This window comes from Pleurodeles waltl, chromosome 3_1 (genome assembly GCF_031143425.1).
Source record: "Pleurodeles waltl isolate 20211129_DDA chromosome 3_1, aPleWal1.hap1.20221129, whole genome shotgun sequence".
NCBI lineage: Eukaryota > Metazoa > Chordata > Amphibia > Caudata > Salamandridae > Pleurodeles > Pleurodeles waltl.
In genome coordinates, this window is record NC_090440.1 from 917,052,346 (window position 1) to 917,069,170 (window position 16,825).

Here is a 16,825-nt window from a genome sequence, read left to right on the forward strand (position 1 = left end):
TGGTGGTGCCTTGGCGTTTCATACATGACACTATGCTGGGGCGTAGGTGTTGCCATGGCCTCTGAAATGTGTGCCTACATGATGGTTGTGCAGGACTCACCAGACATCTGACCTGCATTGGTATCATGGTTGGACATGTGAACTCCAGGTCTAGACTGGAGCAAATACATTTCGTTCTGGTTGCATACAACCTGTCCACAAGCATTGCATGCAGCACTCCAACTTATCTGCTACTGTCATTCAAGAGCAGTGAACAGTAAATAGTATGCCAATGGGAGACTCACAAACAGGTCCGCCGATCTCAACACCTAGGTGATCGAGCAGATCCTGCTCCCTGGCCACCAGATCTGCCCAGCGAGGCTTGAGCTGGTGCTCATTCCTGCCGCTCCTTTACCCTCTCTTCAGGCAGTGAAGCACCTTGCCCCACCACAGCCACCTGGCCTCGGTCCAGTATCCCTGGATGACCGGGCACCTATCTCTAGCATTATAGGCAGGTAGTGACATACCACTCACTCAAATCCACCTAGCTCATCCTCTGACATCCTTGTCAGCCTCCCTCTACCAGACATGTTGTAATGGTCAAAGTTAACTCCAAATACCAAGAAAAAATAAAAATAAATGGAAAATTAATCCCACTAACTAATTCTAACTATCCAAAATGCACAACTGCCCCGGACAGATACCCCACAGTACAAATGAAAATATAGACAAAAAACACACAAGATCACAACTACTGGGACAAAATGCACACAATAGATGACAGGACATGACAGGAGGAACACTACAAACTTCAATACACATCCAAGACACAACTACCAGCTCTAAAACACAACCACACAGTCAGATAGGCACAGACTGTTTCCTATTACATCACTTCCTGTCCCCGTGCGTACATTGTTTCAGCTATGCGTGTATTTATTTGACGCATTTAACATTTACATGTTTTTTTTTAGACGCATAATGCACATGTCTCATTTATATAGACACATGGCCGTTATGCGTCAATTTCACTAAAGGCAGCATTGAGACGAGTGCGAAGGTGGAATTCACTCCATGTGTCATTTACTTTGCGTTTGCAGATGTTTTAGACACATTTACATAATATTTTTTGACTCAATGCCTGATTGCGTACTTATTTGCATTGTCCTTAGATGCACCCTGAATCAGCATACATATGACTTGGGCTGCGGTGCAGTGTGGCATTTTGGTTATGGCCACATGTGGTAGTCCATGCAACAATGTGATAAGGGTGTGATTGGTCTGTTCCACCAATGTGTGTCAACAGCATGCAAATTGTTGCACGTTGTGTATGTATCCACATATGTTTGGCATTCAGTACAATCAAATAGTTCTGATTTGTGTTTGTGTTTATTTTGTGTTTTTGTCTGTGATGTCTGATGTTGTCATACAGACAATAATATTTAAAGCTACATACACAGGTCAGGCATTGTTAATGATGTGTGAACCATTACCACCTAGGAAATATTACCCAACAACTGCCTTTGTATGTAGATTTTGAGTTTATAGAGACTTGTGTGAAGCCTGCATATTTGTCTGACATGTGTACATCTTTGGTACATAGTGTGTATGACACACTCTGCCTAAATTCCACCCAGAATATGTTTTGATCACAAAAGTTTTATTAAACTCATTGTAATTACCAATGGTTGTTGGTTTTGTGTGATGGACCTGCAGCCCTAGCTTCATATGGTCTCATCCATGCTGATGTGCATTCCACAGACGTGGCCGTGCAAAGTGTGAGGTCATGTGTACTTAGTGTCAGGATTGTGCCCCATGGCAGTGGCAGGACAGATTACCATGGATGTTCTGCGCAGGCCCAACTTCTCCCACTGGTTTTTATACCTGGGCAAATGATGATGACCATAGTTACTATTGACATTCCACCTCACCCTTGTCACACACGTTCCATACAGCTTTTGCAGCTCTCACACTCAGTTGTGACATTGTTCAGTTCCAACATGACTTAATTTCTAATTTTTGACATCCACTACCTCATGTGTGTGCCCCTTGCATACATTGAATTTGGACATGATGTAGTTGTGTCTGATGACCTATTGACTAACAAGTTGGCAATGTGGATGTGTGAAATATGTAGTGGAACATAGATTGTGTCCTTCAGTTGTCACATACCAGTGATGAGGCTGTTAGTGATATGTGTGTGATGGTGGTAGTACAATCTTATATATCACATATGATGTCGCAACAGTACTTGTCAGATTCCTATTTGTAACATGATCCCTGAGCTTTGACTCACATTCCTATGCTATGTGTAGTGGAGCTTGAAGAGACCAAAGAAGGATTGGTTGTATTAGTGAAGTGTTAATTAAAAAAATTGACAAGCTGAATTCAGTTGTTCTTAAGAGTAAAAGATATCAACCATGTGCTGTCTCTGGCGTACCCCAGCAGCAGTGTTGTGCTATTCCCCCTCCCTATCGTCACCACCATCCTCCTCCTCAGGCAGGTCATCTACCTGGTCATACATCGGAACGTTCATCCGCACACATATGTTGTGTAGGATAGCACATGTCAGGATGATTTTGCACACAATGTGTGGGCCATATAGAAGGCTGCCTCCTGTGAGGTCCAGGCACGTGAACCTTGTTTTCAGTATTCCAAATGTCCTTTCCTCGATATTGCGTATCTTACGATGTCCCTCATTGTATGCACGCTCTGCTGCTGTGCTTGGGTTTGCAAATGGGGTCATCATCCACGGCTGTATGCCATAACCCTGATCCCATGCAAAAGATAAAAGGTGTAAGTTGTTGTTTAGGCTTGCAAAAGGCTTGTCATGTAGCAAGGCAGTTGTTATTTTCAGTTGGTTGTGACTCATATGTGTTTGTGGTATGGTGTGAGTTCTTGGCCTGAGGCAAAGTTTTCTTAGCACTGTGTTGCTGAACATAACAATCCTGGGTATTGGCTCAAGGACCTGGGACATATATTTTAGAATCCTAACTGATGCCCGGTATGTATGTGCCATGTGTTGTGTAGTGCACCTTTGTATCAGTGTGCTATCACTAGAGGGGACATGATGTATCCTCACAACACAATGGGGTCAAATGTGGTGACAACGCGGGAATCCTACAGAGCCTGGACATCCCAGCCATTTTGACATGGGTCATTACAGATGAAGGGCAACACTTAGGCCCATTTTAATGAGTAAGTGACATGCACAACACAGCTCCAACATTGGCATACTGTGCAACATTTTTACTATGCAGGAATGCACCATGTGTGACATGTTACTGGTCAACCCTTTGTTGTCCCCTGCGCTAGAGCCTAATATGCAGCCATGCACCAAGATTACCAACCTTGCACCAGGGTGCTTGGCTAGATGCCCTGTGGAGGTGGATGTATTTATGCAGGAAGGGACACCTTCCTATGCATATACATTTTTGATGGTCAATTGGCTCTTTCTGTGTGTGCAGCAGTATGCAGCATGCATAGGTGGCACATTCATATGAGGTCAAATCACAGTCTATTTCCTTATTGCAACCTGCAACCGGCACCCCTGGGGTGGTGTTTGATGTTACCACTGCCTCAGGTATTAGGTGACACCTACATCTGCATCAGCATCATAATGCTATGTATCTGGTGGTGACAGACCTGAAGCTACACACATTGAAAGCCCCTTCCACGCTAAGTTCTGTGTGGGATGGTGGCTGATTTCCAATGTGGCTTCAAGTCACAAAAGAGTGGTCATCCTCAAACTTGTACCTACAGTGCAGGCCATGGCAATGGCACTGGAGACTCTTACATAGGCCCCTTAGTGATCCTGTGTGACAGCTGATGTTTGTGCCAACCATCAGGTGTCTAAGGGTGTGTATCCAATTGTTTCAGGATGATCAAATCACTACCAGTGTCTCGCCTGTCTTCCAAAACACGAATCAGCATTTAGACTGTCCACACATGCACAGTGCAGGCTATGGGATGGAGCTCAGCTACTGAGCAAATGTGTCCTTAAGCATGGTGTATGTAAGGTCAGTGATGCCCTAATTGCTCCTACAGGGTCCCACTATGGCATCCATGATCTGCACTGTCTAACAGTGACTCTGCCCCATGGTGGGCCATTTACTGTTTACGGTACAGGCATGATGGTGTTGTGGGTCAGTGAATGTGAGGTGGCAGTACAGTAGGTGTGGTGCCACTTCTCACAAATCTGGCACATGGTATGTGATGGCCATTGATATTGTCTTTGTATGTGTGTGACCCAATGCATCAGGCAGATGTATGTGTACACTACAGGTAAGTCAGGTATGTGTTGATGAGATGAAGTTGGTATTGGCACCAGTTGTCTGGCATTTGATGTTTGTTCTGGCAGAGATTTGAGTGATCTGTGCCTATGTGTGACTTCCGTTACATGAGCATGGTGTATGCCATTTGCATTGCTGTGCTATTCTTTGTTTGATGTACTGTTTGTGTGCAGTGTACCTAGTAGGCAACCTGTGGGCGCTTGTCGTGGTTTGTGTACATCTTCTGTTTGCAAAGGATACTTATCTGCACCTGTCCTTCACGTGGTGTGCCTGTCAAGTTGTGGGTGTGTTACATACATGTGCATGTATGTGTTTGTGGTGTGCACTGATTGCGCTGTACTGCAGCATGATGCATATGTGTTGTAACCTGCACATCTGTGTTACCCTGGCCATGTGTTTTTTGGAGGGGTGTATGTCTTGTGTGTCCTACAGGGTTGGTGTGTTGTGTGTAAATTGCTAGGTTTGTTGACTTACCCACAAGAAGGCCATTTCCATATTGTCCATCCTGAAGGTGTTTGTTGATCCTGTTGTGCCTGAATATTAGGCTCATGGACACTCCCAGGATACTTGACCAAAATGTTTGTGAATAGTCCCCGGTGGTCCACTGTGGACTGCACATTTATGGAATGTGTGTGTTTGCAATTTTGGTATAAATGCTCTGTTGCTGCAGGTGGAACAAGTGGGACATGTTTGCAGTCAATTGCACCAAGCACATGCGGAAAGCCATCAAATTGGTAGAACCCCTGTTTTATCTCCTACTACATTTGCTGGGTGTTAGGGAAGCTGGTGTGACAGGGTGTCAGAGACATAATTGCATCTAGCACCTTTGGCAGGAACACTGAGAATGACGGTTGTGACACACTAGCAACCAGGGCACCTGTTGTTTGAAATGAGCCACTTGCCAGCATGTCCAGGACAGGTAGCAGCTTTGTCACAGGTGGTATATTATGTGGGGTCTGCAGGCTGGCTGTGACCGGTGGCTCTATATGGTGCAGAGGTGTAGTATGGCTTACCGGTTTATGTTTGTGTGTCCTTATAATGTCTTGTTCCCTGAGGACAAGGATGTTGTCCTGTTTCAGAATATCCTCTCCTGCCTTCTGCAGTGCCTTGTTGTGGTGGTGGTGGTTGCAGTTATTATTGCTATCCTCTGCGTCATCTCCCAAGCTGGAGCAGTAGCACTTCCATGTTGTCCTGTGGGTTGGTAATGTTGGTTCTGTGTGTTTTCCTTAAGTAGCGATGTGTGGGCCTCATTTTAACGCCTGGTCTGACCCAGGTCTTAAAATTTGAAGCAAATCAGATTTAACCTAATTTTTTGGGTCCGTCTCACACCTGTGCGTCATTTTTGCCAGGGTGGATAAACATGGCGCTAGGGGCTTAGAGTCATTTTTTGGACAGGAACACCTACCTTACATCTCATTGACCCAAGGTGTTTTCATACGTCCAAGAAATGATATTAACTCCAATATTTTGACGCTAGTCTGGTCTATCGTCAAAATATATATATGGAGTTAAGTTTGTGTTCAATTAGCATGGAAAAAATGAAGCTAATTCAGCGCAAATCAAGTATAAATCTGGGCTGAAGTATCAACAGTATCCAATATTTTTGCAAATTTGCAACAGTTCAGCCTATATGTGCTGTTATTCTCTCTTCTCAATGTACCTTGGCAATAGCATTACTATGATACTTGCCCATTATTTTACACCCTTGCTAATGTGTCACAATTCTTTTTTAACAAACCTCACATATGTTACTGTAATCTATCTGTCATGGTGGAAGAGATTTTATAAAATCCACAATGGGCAGTGACTGACAATTGCAGTGAATGAATCAATTACATCAAACAGTATGTGCTCATCTCCAGTCAAATAAATCAACTACAAAGGCTAATAAATGTGACTGCACTATAGGTAATGAAATTTAAGGACTCAGGTGGTCATTATGAACATGGCGGGAAACACCACAGACTGCCATTGCAACGGTGAACAGAAGACCGCCAGTGGTGGTGAAGAGTATACGCCATATAATGATGCCAAAAACCTATATAATGATGCCAAAAACAGAAACTTCCAAAAAATCTGCAACCTCCAGCCACCTCCAGGGCCCATGATGGTGTAAAGGCTGTACACCCCACCCCGCAACCGCCAAGCAGACAAATCCTCCACCCACCAAATAATGATGCATAAATCACTGTGACGAATAGTGGATGTCGAATGACCATTGGTAATACGGACCGCCACGGCCTGCAATGAGACCCAACAGCAAGAAATTCACACATTGGCAAGTTTGAAACCCATACACCTTTGCAATGCCAATTGCACAAATCAGACTCACAACACTACACACATACACTGTACACAACATAACAAAAGGCACACACACATATACACAAAAGCGCCCTCACCAATACACCCAGAACACCACACCCATAATATACACCATGGCACCCCCTAAGCACCCACACTTCACAGATAGGGAGCTAAGGACCACAGTGGATGAAATACTTAAGGTCGAGTCACAAATCTTTGGGGCACAGGTCCAGCACACACCTATCACCAAGAAGATGGAGTTCTGGCAGACAATTGTAAACAAGGTCAAAGCAGTGGGAAACCATCCATGCACAGGGGTGACATCTGGAAGAAATTATGTTCGCTGGAAGGTGAGATCAATGGCATCCAGGCAGAACATTGCGGTACAGAAGACTGGGGGAGGACCGCCCACCTACACCCCCTGACTACACCGACTGGGAGGAGAACGTCCTCGCTATCCTGCACCAGGAGGGCCTCACTGGACTCACTGGAGGACTGGACTCGGGTAAGTCATCTACAATTAATTCATATCCACCACACCTGTAATGCATGTACCACCCCTCCCTTCCAACTACCACCAGGAACACTACCCCACCCAGGCCACAATAACTACATCCAGTCACCATGCATGGCTATAAACCCACTAACAGGCCCACATCCCTCCCCCTGTGCACAGTCACCTACCCCTGCAAGGAATCACAATGGCACTACTGCACCCACAAGGCACCTCCACATCCCATGAAAATGAAAGGATAATCCCACAAAAGGTCCTGGCATGACCCGCAGAGGAATAAACAGCATAAAATAGGGCAGGGCTGTGCATCCTTAACTGTTTTTGTACATGTCCACTTCCCCCCCACAGGCACCGCCACCCATGCCACCGGGATGGAAAGGCCAATGAGTGCCAGTGCCCCACACAAAGAGAGAGGCCCACACAGGAGACTAGAGAGGGATGTGTGAACAGTGAGGAATACCCTGGCCCATCACACAGTCCTGGACTGTCACACTCCGGCAGCCCCACCCAGGATACCACTGATACCCCTACCACCCAGCCACCACCATCAGCTCTGGCTAAACAAGCCCACACCAGTGTCTCCAGGCCATAGACTGGCGGACCACATGTACGGAGGCCACAGTCACCACCAACCAACAGCCAGGATGATGTTGGCCCCAGTGCAAGTGGGACTGCCAGACCTGTGCAGGGGACACAGGCACAGGGGGCTAGGGCCAGTGGGAGGGCATCAGTGGCCCAGGGGCGAGGCCAAAGGATGGATGTTGCAGCCCAGGAGGTGATCTCTGAGGTCCTGGGCACATACCACCATACCCAAAACAGGATGGGCCAGATCCTGGCCACCCTGGAGCAGAATCAAAGGCTGCAGATAGCACAACACCAAGAGGCCATGGAGCAATGGAAACAACTCAATGCTACTGTGGCCACCATTGCAGGGGTACTGCAGCACCACTACCCAAGCCAGCCTGAGACCCCAACACACCTGGAAGCCCCTACCACTGCCAAGGACACAGACCGGCCCTCTACATCTGCAGCAGCAACTGGACTGGTGGTACTGGCAGAAGACACACAGGAGACCAGCACCCCAACCTTGCAGCCCTGCACCAGTCACTCAAACGTGCCCTTAGACCCAGATATGGCACTGGAACACCTGCCAAACCAAGGCTCCCACTATGAAGTGACTGTGACCTGAACTGTCTCCCAAGTGTGCCACTGTGCTACCACCTTGACCCACCAATAGCAACATACCAACTTGTAAGGGACATATGGACTAATACCCACTGCCACCAATTTCTGAGCCCATGTACCTGGTATGGACATGCACCATGAGCCCACTCTCTATCACTGTACAGCGCACCAATGAAATTGTGACACATAATAAAACACAATTACACCAATTCATATGTCCCCTGTCATAATGATTATTCAATTGTTAGTGTGAATGCATTAGCCAGTCAATTCCATAATCATACCTTTATTGCAGGAATGGTACCCCATGCATAACAGTGTCTGGAGTAACTCAAAATGTACACCATGGTTGTCTCCATGGCACATGCCACCTCAGTCTTCAGGTAACAGTGTCAATTACTACAGACACCACATCCCCCAAAAAATGAGTCAGACAAACATTATGCAGTGTAGACAACAGCATCAGTGAACAGTCCCTCATAGTCACTGGAAGTATGGGTGGATCAGCTGGTTCCCGGAGTGGACATCTTCCCCCTCTTCATCCTCACCATCACTCTTATCCCCTCTCAGAGGTCGCAGGTCTGGATGTACAGCACCCTCCTCCTCTCGTAGGGGGATAGCTCTCCTCACAGCCAAGTTGTGCAGCATGCAGCAGGCCACCACTATTTTACACACCTTTTTAGGGCCATAGCACAGGGATCCCCCAGTGAGATGGAGGCAACAAAATCTAGCCTTCAGGAGACCTATAGTGCGCTCAATCACCCTCCTAGTACATCCATGGGCCTCATTATAATACCTCTCTGCATGTGTCCTGAGGTTCCTCACAGGTGTCAGGAGCCCTTGCAAGTCGGGGTAGCCAGAATCACCTGCAAAAGTGAGCAAAAAGACTTTAACAAACTGCCATTACTTGCATAAAGCCTGTCTGTCAACTATGTACTCATCCAGTGTCATACACACTCACCTATGAGCCAACCTCTGTCCCCGTGTAGTTGTTCCATCATGTGTGGCACACTGCTCTTCCTCAGAACAAAGGAATCATGAACTGATCCTGGAAACCTGGCATTTACATGTGATATGTACTGGTCAGCAGTACACACCAATTGTATGTTCATTGAGTGGAAGTTCTTTCTGTTCCTGTACACCTGTTCATTCACTCTTGAGGGGATGAGAGATATGTGGGCTCCATCAATGGCACCTATCACATGGGGTATGTTAGCAAAGGCATAAGATCCAGACTTGATGGCAGGGAGTTCAGCCCTTTGGGGAAACTGGACATACGTCTGCAGGTATTGTACAAATGCATCCAGGAATTTGGACAGGATGAGGCTAAACATTGGCACTGAGAACCCTGCATCCATGACCACTGTCACCTGAAATGAGCCGGTAGCCAAAAAATGGAGTACAGATAGCACTTGCACTTCAGTAGGGATGGCATGCTGATTCCAATTTGCCGGTCTCAGTACAGATCCAGTAAAGCACATAGGTCCTGGATTGTTGAATGATTGAGTCTGTAGGTGACAATTATGTTACGTTCCTCCATGGTATCCAAATGAACAAGAGGTCTGTACACAGATGTGGTCGTCCCTCACCACATGGGTCTGTACCTATGGGGAGGAAAGAACACATATGAGGGACACACATACACATGCAAAACATGTTGTGGATGAATAACTGGGGTACAATACATAGGTTACACACACAAGTGATGTATGATGTACAACTTTAGGCACATGTATGCATTGATACCTCTGGTCTAATGTGAGGAACAGACACTCATGTGACTAAGGGCTGGTATTTGAAGGCCCTGAATCGGGCCCCTGACCAGGAAATATGTACGTTAAGGGTAGAAAAATTTCAGCCTCCTGCCATCCAGATATGAAGGAGTGGAAGTGACATCATTCCACTGGCGGTAGTTGTCCTGGTGGAAGGCGGTGTACATCACCGTACACCCATTCATTGGTTTACATGGTTATCAATGGGGAAACTGGGCCTGTCATGATCACCGCTAGCGGTGACGGTGCACACCGCCACGGAGCGAACGCCATGTCGACACCCCAATTTCACTTGACTCCCAAGTCCTGTGCATGCAAGTACTCCACTGATTGTGCTGCTGTGTCCTGACTCTGGTTACTTCAATGGCATGAGTCACAGGGGAAAGGGCCCCGGCCTTCACCACAGAGGAGCTGGAGAAGCTGGTGGACGGGGTCCTACCCCTGTATGCCAAGTTATATGGGTGACCAGAGGAGCAGGTGAGTTGGCGGTTGTCTTGCGTGGATGTGTGTGATGGTGACGGATGCCTGTATGCATGTGTGCTTGATTTGTAACTCCACAGGCGTAGATTGTGTAGCATGTACTGTTAGTGATTTGGTAAAATGATCCTATGAAGTTTCCGTCCCATAGGGGACGACATGTCAACAGTATCGGATGAGCATTTCCTGATGTCTGTTTTTCTTCTCTGTCTGTCCCATACAGGTCAGCGCCCATCAGAAGAGGGTACTTTGGCAAGCCATCGAAAAGGAGGTGCGGATCCGGGGGGGTCTACAACCGGCGGGGCACCCACTGCAGGAAGCGGTGGAAGGACCTGTGGCGCTGGGCCATGAAGACCTGCGAGGCCCAGCTGGGGAAGGCCTCCCAACAAGGAAGGGGTGCCCGTCAGACCCTGACCCCCCCTAATGTCCCATATTCTGGCATTGGCATATCCAGATTTGGAAGGGCGCTTGAAGGCAGCACAGCAGCCACAAGGGGGTGAGTAACAACACTGTTTAGTACCACTTTGGTGGATGTGTTGGGTGCTGTGGTATGTATGCTGTTTAGTGCCAGGCACTCTGACAGCTGTGTTCCAGCAGTCCTGCCCCCCATAGGCACGGAAACAGTCACAATAGGCCCTTGGGGGTTGATCTACCTGTACTGTAGGATTCTTTGTGGGCACATGGACTAAAGTGTGCATTGGCTGGCCATGGCCCCCCACGTGTGTAGTCCACACAGTGCATCAGGTCAGTGTTTCAAGTTGGAAATGAGTTAAAATCTGGGGTAGTGGCCACTAGCCAGGAGCATAGTCATGGCTATTGTTGTAGGTGCTGGGTGTAGGTGTGTAAGCTGGATGGGAGTGTGTGTGCACCACGTATGTACATCCATTCAGGTATTTACAGATTTATCTAATGTTTTGTCTTCCCACCCCTGTGCTCTTGTGTTCTTTGTGTACATCGGCATCATCTGGCGAGGGAGCAGTGGCACTGGCGAGTGGGGATGCAGTGGCCCACGGTTCCAAGGAGGCAGAGTCAGCGGAGCCCAAGGGGACCAGTGGGTTGGAAGGCGAGGGGAGTACCACGGTGGAGGCAACTACCACTGGCGATAGTGACTCTGATACCTCCTCCAATGGGGGATCCCTGGTGGTGGTGGACCCTACCCTCATGCCATCACCGCCCTCCCAGTTGCTCCCCACCCAGTTGCCCGTGCCAACTCACCCAGGAGGGTGGGCGTCATCTTCACCCCAAGCACCCCATCCCCCACCCCAGTCAGCCCTGCTGCCCTTACAGAGGAGGCTATTGAGCTCCTGAGGACCATCTCTGTAGGACATACAACCATTGTGAATGCCATCCAGGGGCTAGCATCCCAGATGTATTCATGGTGCCATGTCTGGCCTACAGAGATTTTTTCAGGCTCTGGCCTCCTCTTAGATGGCAGCCAGGGTCCCTGGTCTTTCCATCCCCCCTCCAACCACCTCTACCCCTTCCAGCATCCCACTCCCTTCACCCATCCTAAGCACATGTTCAGACAGCCATGCACACATCTCAACACACAAGAAGCACACAGAGGAATACAAGTACCACACTTCCCCACACAGGCATACGCACAGCCAGCATACAAAGGCACACACAACAACATCCACTTCCCCCAGTGTGTCCACCTTTCCTGCCTCCCTGTCTGTCACCTCAACATGCACACCCACAAGCAGTGCACCCTCAGTCACTGCTGCTGGCCCCATTCTTGCAGTCACCACAACATCTGACATCCAGTCATCCACCCCAGACACCACAACTGCACTCACCACAACTACATTGACTGACATATGCAGCACACTCACCAGACCTGCAGACACCCAGACAACATCCATTTACACTGGCAGCCACTGTGTCTAACCCCCTCCTCCCAAGATGCAAACATTCCCAGACACCCACTCAACACACATCATCATACTGTACAGGCACCTGCATCCACGTCCACACACCTGCACCTCCTACAACCACTCATTCTACCTCTACTCCCACACCTTCCTTCATATCCACCCCAACTGCCCCTAAAAAACTTTTCCTCTTCTGTGTTGACCTGTTTGAACCCAATGGCCCACCCGTCTCAACCCAAAACATGCCCATCTCCTTGCCCTGTCCACTCCTTCCTCGTCCAAGTCCGCCCCAGTCCGCTCTTCCCATTCATGTACCCCTTCCCCAGAGAGGAAGTACAAACCCCAGTACAAACCCACTCCCCCACCTTCCAAGGGCAAACCCCAACACCCTCCATGTCCCAAACATAAGCCCAAGCCCCCCCCTCCTGATATAAGTCCCCACCCCGCCACCCCCTGCCCCTGTTCTCTGAGGTGCCTGGCTGTCCCAATGATGTCCCTTTACGGTGGAGTACCTTGTGCACATGTGGGAGTCAAGTCCACCCCATTTGGGTCCTTCAGGTTATTCTCCATGGACTGGCCAATGGTCTTATTTGGACATTACTGTTTTACTTTTGCATTGAAGTTTGTGTGCCCAGTGGTGCTGTTGGCACAATATGGAGTTGTGGTTTATTGTTTCATTGTGGGGGTGTGGGGTGCACATGTGTGTACTTTGGGCAGGTCTTTGTTGCTTTGTGTAAGTACCTCTTATTGTGGTGTGACTAGCTAGCGATGGTAGGAGAGGTTGGGAATGTGCTGCAGGGTGGGTGTGTAACTGTGCCCTATCTTCCGATGTTCACTAAGTTGCGGTACTTACTGTTGTCATCTTTGTCTGCGGTCACGGTCAAGGAGGTATATTGCAAGGAGTAGGACTGGCATTATTTCCAACTCTCTCTCCATGTCTGCTTCGGTGTGTTGTTTGTGCCTATGGTGAGTGTTTCCTTTTATTTGATTTGTTTCCGCCACGCAAAGTGGTTCCCGTCCCAGAACTGACGGCGGTCTTGTGCTTAATTATTTGTTGGGCAGGTGGGGCCTTTCCGTTGGCCTGTAGGTGGCCTCTTCCGTCGTTGTCGCACTCAAATCATGGCGGTGTGTGGATGGACAGCTACTTGTTTCTCATGTGCTTCATTATTTGGTGGTCTGGACCGCCAGCCTGTTGGCAGTAGTTACCACCACCACCGGCGGAGCGTTTATTGCTGCTATGCTCATAATGAGGGCCTTAGCTTCTTTCTCAAAAGGAGGTCAGTTCCTTGTGTGGAATGAAGACAAGGGAAGGGGTTGTAAACTCAGTCAACCAGGTGGTCCTCGGCTTACATCTCTAATTCCCCTTCCTCTCCTTGAAAAATGAAAAACACTAAAGAAAAACTTCCCTGGTCCAGCTAATGGGTGTAAGTGTTCATCAAACAAATGTGCTCCTATTGCACCATAGCTGTGTAGAGTTATTGAACATGTTATAAATGTTTGCATTCAGGAGTAACTCTGTGTGCAAGTGACAGTTGTCTTGTATTCATTATGCTCCAAACAACGTTTTGGTTCTGTAGAAAAAGTTCTCACAAGAGAAAGATTCAGCATAGCAGACACCAAGGGGCAGATTTATGAAAAGTGGCACTGCACCTAGTGCAGCACCACATTTCTAGCACCCATCAGCACCCCCCTAACTGCAAAATGTGTGCACCATATTCAAAATATTGTGCACCATGGTGGTAGACATGAGTACTAGCATCATAATTTTTTATGCTAGTCCAGTACTTTGCCGGACTAATGTCAAAAATGTTGACGCTAATCCTGCAAAACACCTAGAGACACATTGAAAATATTGGGAGCTTCCCTTTAACGCCTACTCTTAGCAGGCATTAAAAAATGGTGATAAAAATGATGCAAAGAATTCTCTTAGGAAGGCATAACATGGTGCAAGGGGTTACAAAGTGGTGCAATGCGAGCATTGTGCCACTTTGTAAATATGGTGCTGGATCTTTTGGCCTTCCAACAGCACATTAGCGTAAAAAAATTACGCTAATGTGCAGTTGGAATGGCGCTAGGCCCTATTAAATCTGCGCCTCACTTTTGTAAGCTACCTTGAGTTATTAGAGAGAATCATGTCACCATCATAATGCATACTTAACATAGAAGAGTTTGTGCACCAGGGACTAACCAATGTATGAGTGCTTGTTTTTGCTTTAGAAAATTGGATGTCTGTAACATTTTTACCACAGTAGGAAGGGGGCAGGTAGTATGATCTTTAGCACAGTCAGATAGGTTATTTTGAGCAAATAGTGTCTTTTTTTACAACTGTTGCATAGAGTGTACGCTGGTCATAGTAGTTACTTTTGAATACTGTGTGGTGTATGTCTCATGAGAGTTACACTATTTGCAAACAGTGTGGTATAGAATGCACTCTCTCCATACAGTAAACACTGTTTACAGTACTCAATTCTCTACTGATATCAACTTTGTTTCTAAACGTAGGTTTGGTGTGTGTCAGGGGCTTGATATAGATAAAAGCTAGTCATAGTAGGACATTTGTTTTGGTATTGGCATTCACTATTTTTTTTCCTTCCAATGGTTGTGTTAGAAATGAGGTCTTTGGTTGGCAGTCAGGTTGCCTCCTCTCCAAGCAAGGACCCTCACTCTAGTCAGGGTAAAGGAGAATCACCCTCAGTTAACCTCCACTCACTCCTTTGGTAGCTTGGCACGAGCAGGCAGACTTAACTTCAGAAGCAGTGTTTAAAGTATTTGTACCAACACACACAGGAACTCAGTGAAAACACTAGAAAATGACACAACACATGTTTAGAAAAATAAGTCATATTTATCTAAACAAAACAAGACCAAAATGACAAAAATCCAACATTCATAAGTCGAGATATTAATTTTAAAAAGAATAAGAGTTTGAATCCCTAAAAAACAGTGATAACGCTGTTAGCACACAAAAGTACCTGGGTAGCATCAAAATAAATCAGCACGGGTGCATGTGCATCGAAAAAGGGCAGCAATGTGTCGATTTCTCACTCGCAAGCGAGAATGTGCATCATTCCTCCTCCGGTCAGGTCGGTGTGCATCATTTCTACTCTCCTGCAAGAGAGCGATGCATCGATCTGGACGAGCACCTCGGGTCTGGGCAGGATTTGCATTGTTTTTCCACACCCAGTGATGTTGCGTTGAAATTTGGTTGCACGGTGTCAAGAAACCACCCTGCGTGTTGGCTTACGTCATTAACAGCAGCTGCTGAGGGTGTTGTTCGTCGTTTCTCCAACCATATTGAGTCGATCTCCCAGCCACGATGCAGGTGGAGCATCAATTTTAGCCATGAGGCCGCCGGCATGTGGTTTATAAGCCGCGAGGCGGGTGGTTCGTCGAAAGTTTCCCCGCACAGCGGTCTTCGTGTGGATTTCTGTCCTTTTTCACCAGCTACACCTTTCAAGAGCCCAGAGACAGCTTAGGGCACCACTTGGCAGGCAGGACTTTCAGCATAAAGCCCAAGTGCTGGTAGAGAGAAATCTTTGTCGTCCCTGAGACTTCAACAACAGGATGCAAGCTCAGTTCAAGCCCTTGAAGATTCTTCATCAGTGGGCAGTCACACAAAAGTCAGTGTTTGTCCTCTCTCAGGCAGAAGCAGCAACTGCAGGCCAACCCAGCAAAGCTCAGTCACAGGCTGTGAGGCAGTACTCCTTCTCCAGCTTCTCAGCGCTTCTCCTTGGCAGAAGTTCCTCTTGGCTCCAGAAGTAATCTGATTTTCAGGGGGGTTTTGGGTGCTCTTCTTATACCCCTTTCTACCTTTGAAGTAGGCCTATTTCAAAGAGAAGTCTCTTGTTTACAAAATCCTGCCTTGCCCAGGCCAGGCCACAGACAGACACCAGGGGGTTAGAGACTGCATTGTGTGAGAGCAGGCACAGTCCTTTCAGGTGTAAGTGACCACTCCTCCCCTCCCCTCTACTCAGCCCAGATGGCCCATCAGGTTATGCAGGCTACACCCCAGCTCCCTTTGTGTCACTGTCTAGAGGAGAGGTGCAAACAACCCAACTGACAAACTGACCCAGACACGGAATCCACAAACAAGCAAAGTCACAGAATGGTTTAAGCAAGAAAATGCCTACTTTCTAAAAGTGGCATTTTTAAACACAGAATCTAAAAACCAACTTCACTAAAAGATGTATCTTTAAGTTGTGAGTTCAGAGACCCCAAACTCCACATGTCAATGTGCTCCCAAAGGGAATCTGCGCGTTAGTCATATTTAAAGGAAGCCCCCATGTTAACCTATGAGGGCAATAGGCGGTGCAACAGTGAAAAGCAAATTTGGCAGTAATTCAATGTCAGGACATGTAAAAAACATATGTACATGTCCGACCTTTAACATACACTGCACCCTGCCCATGGGCCTACCTTACATGT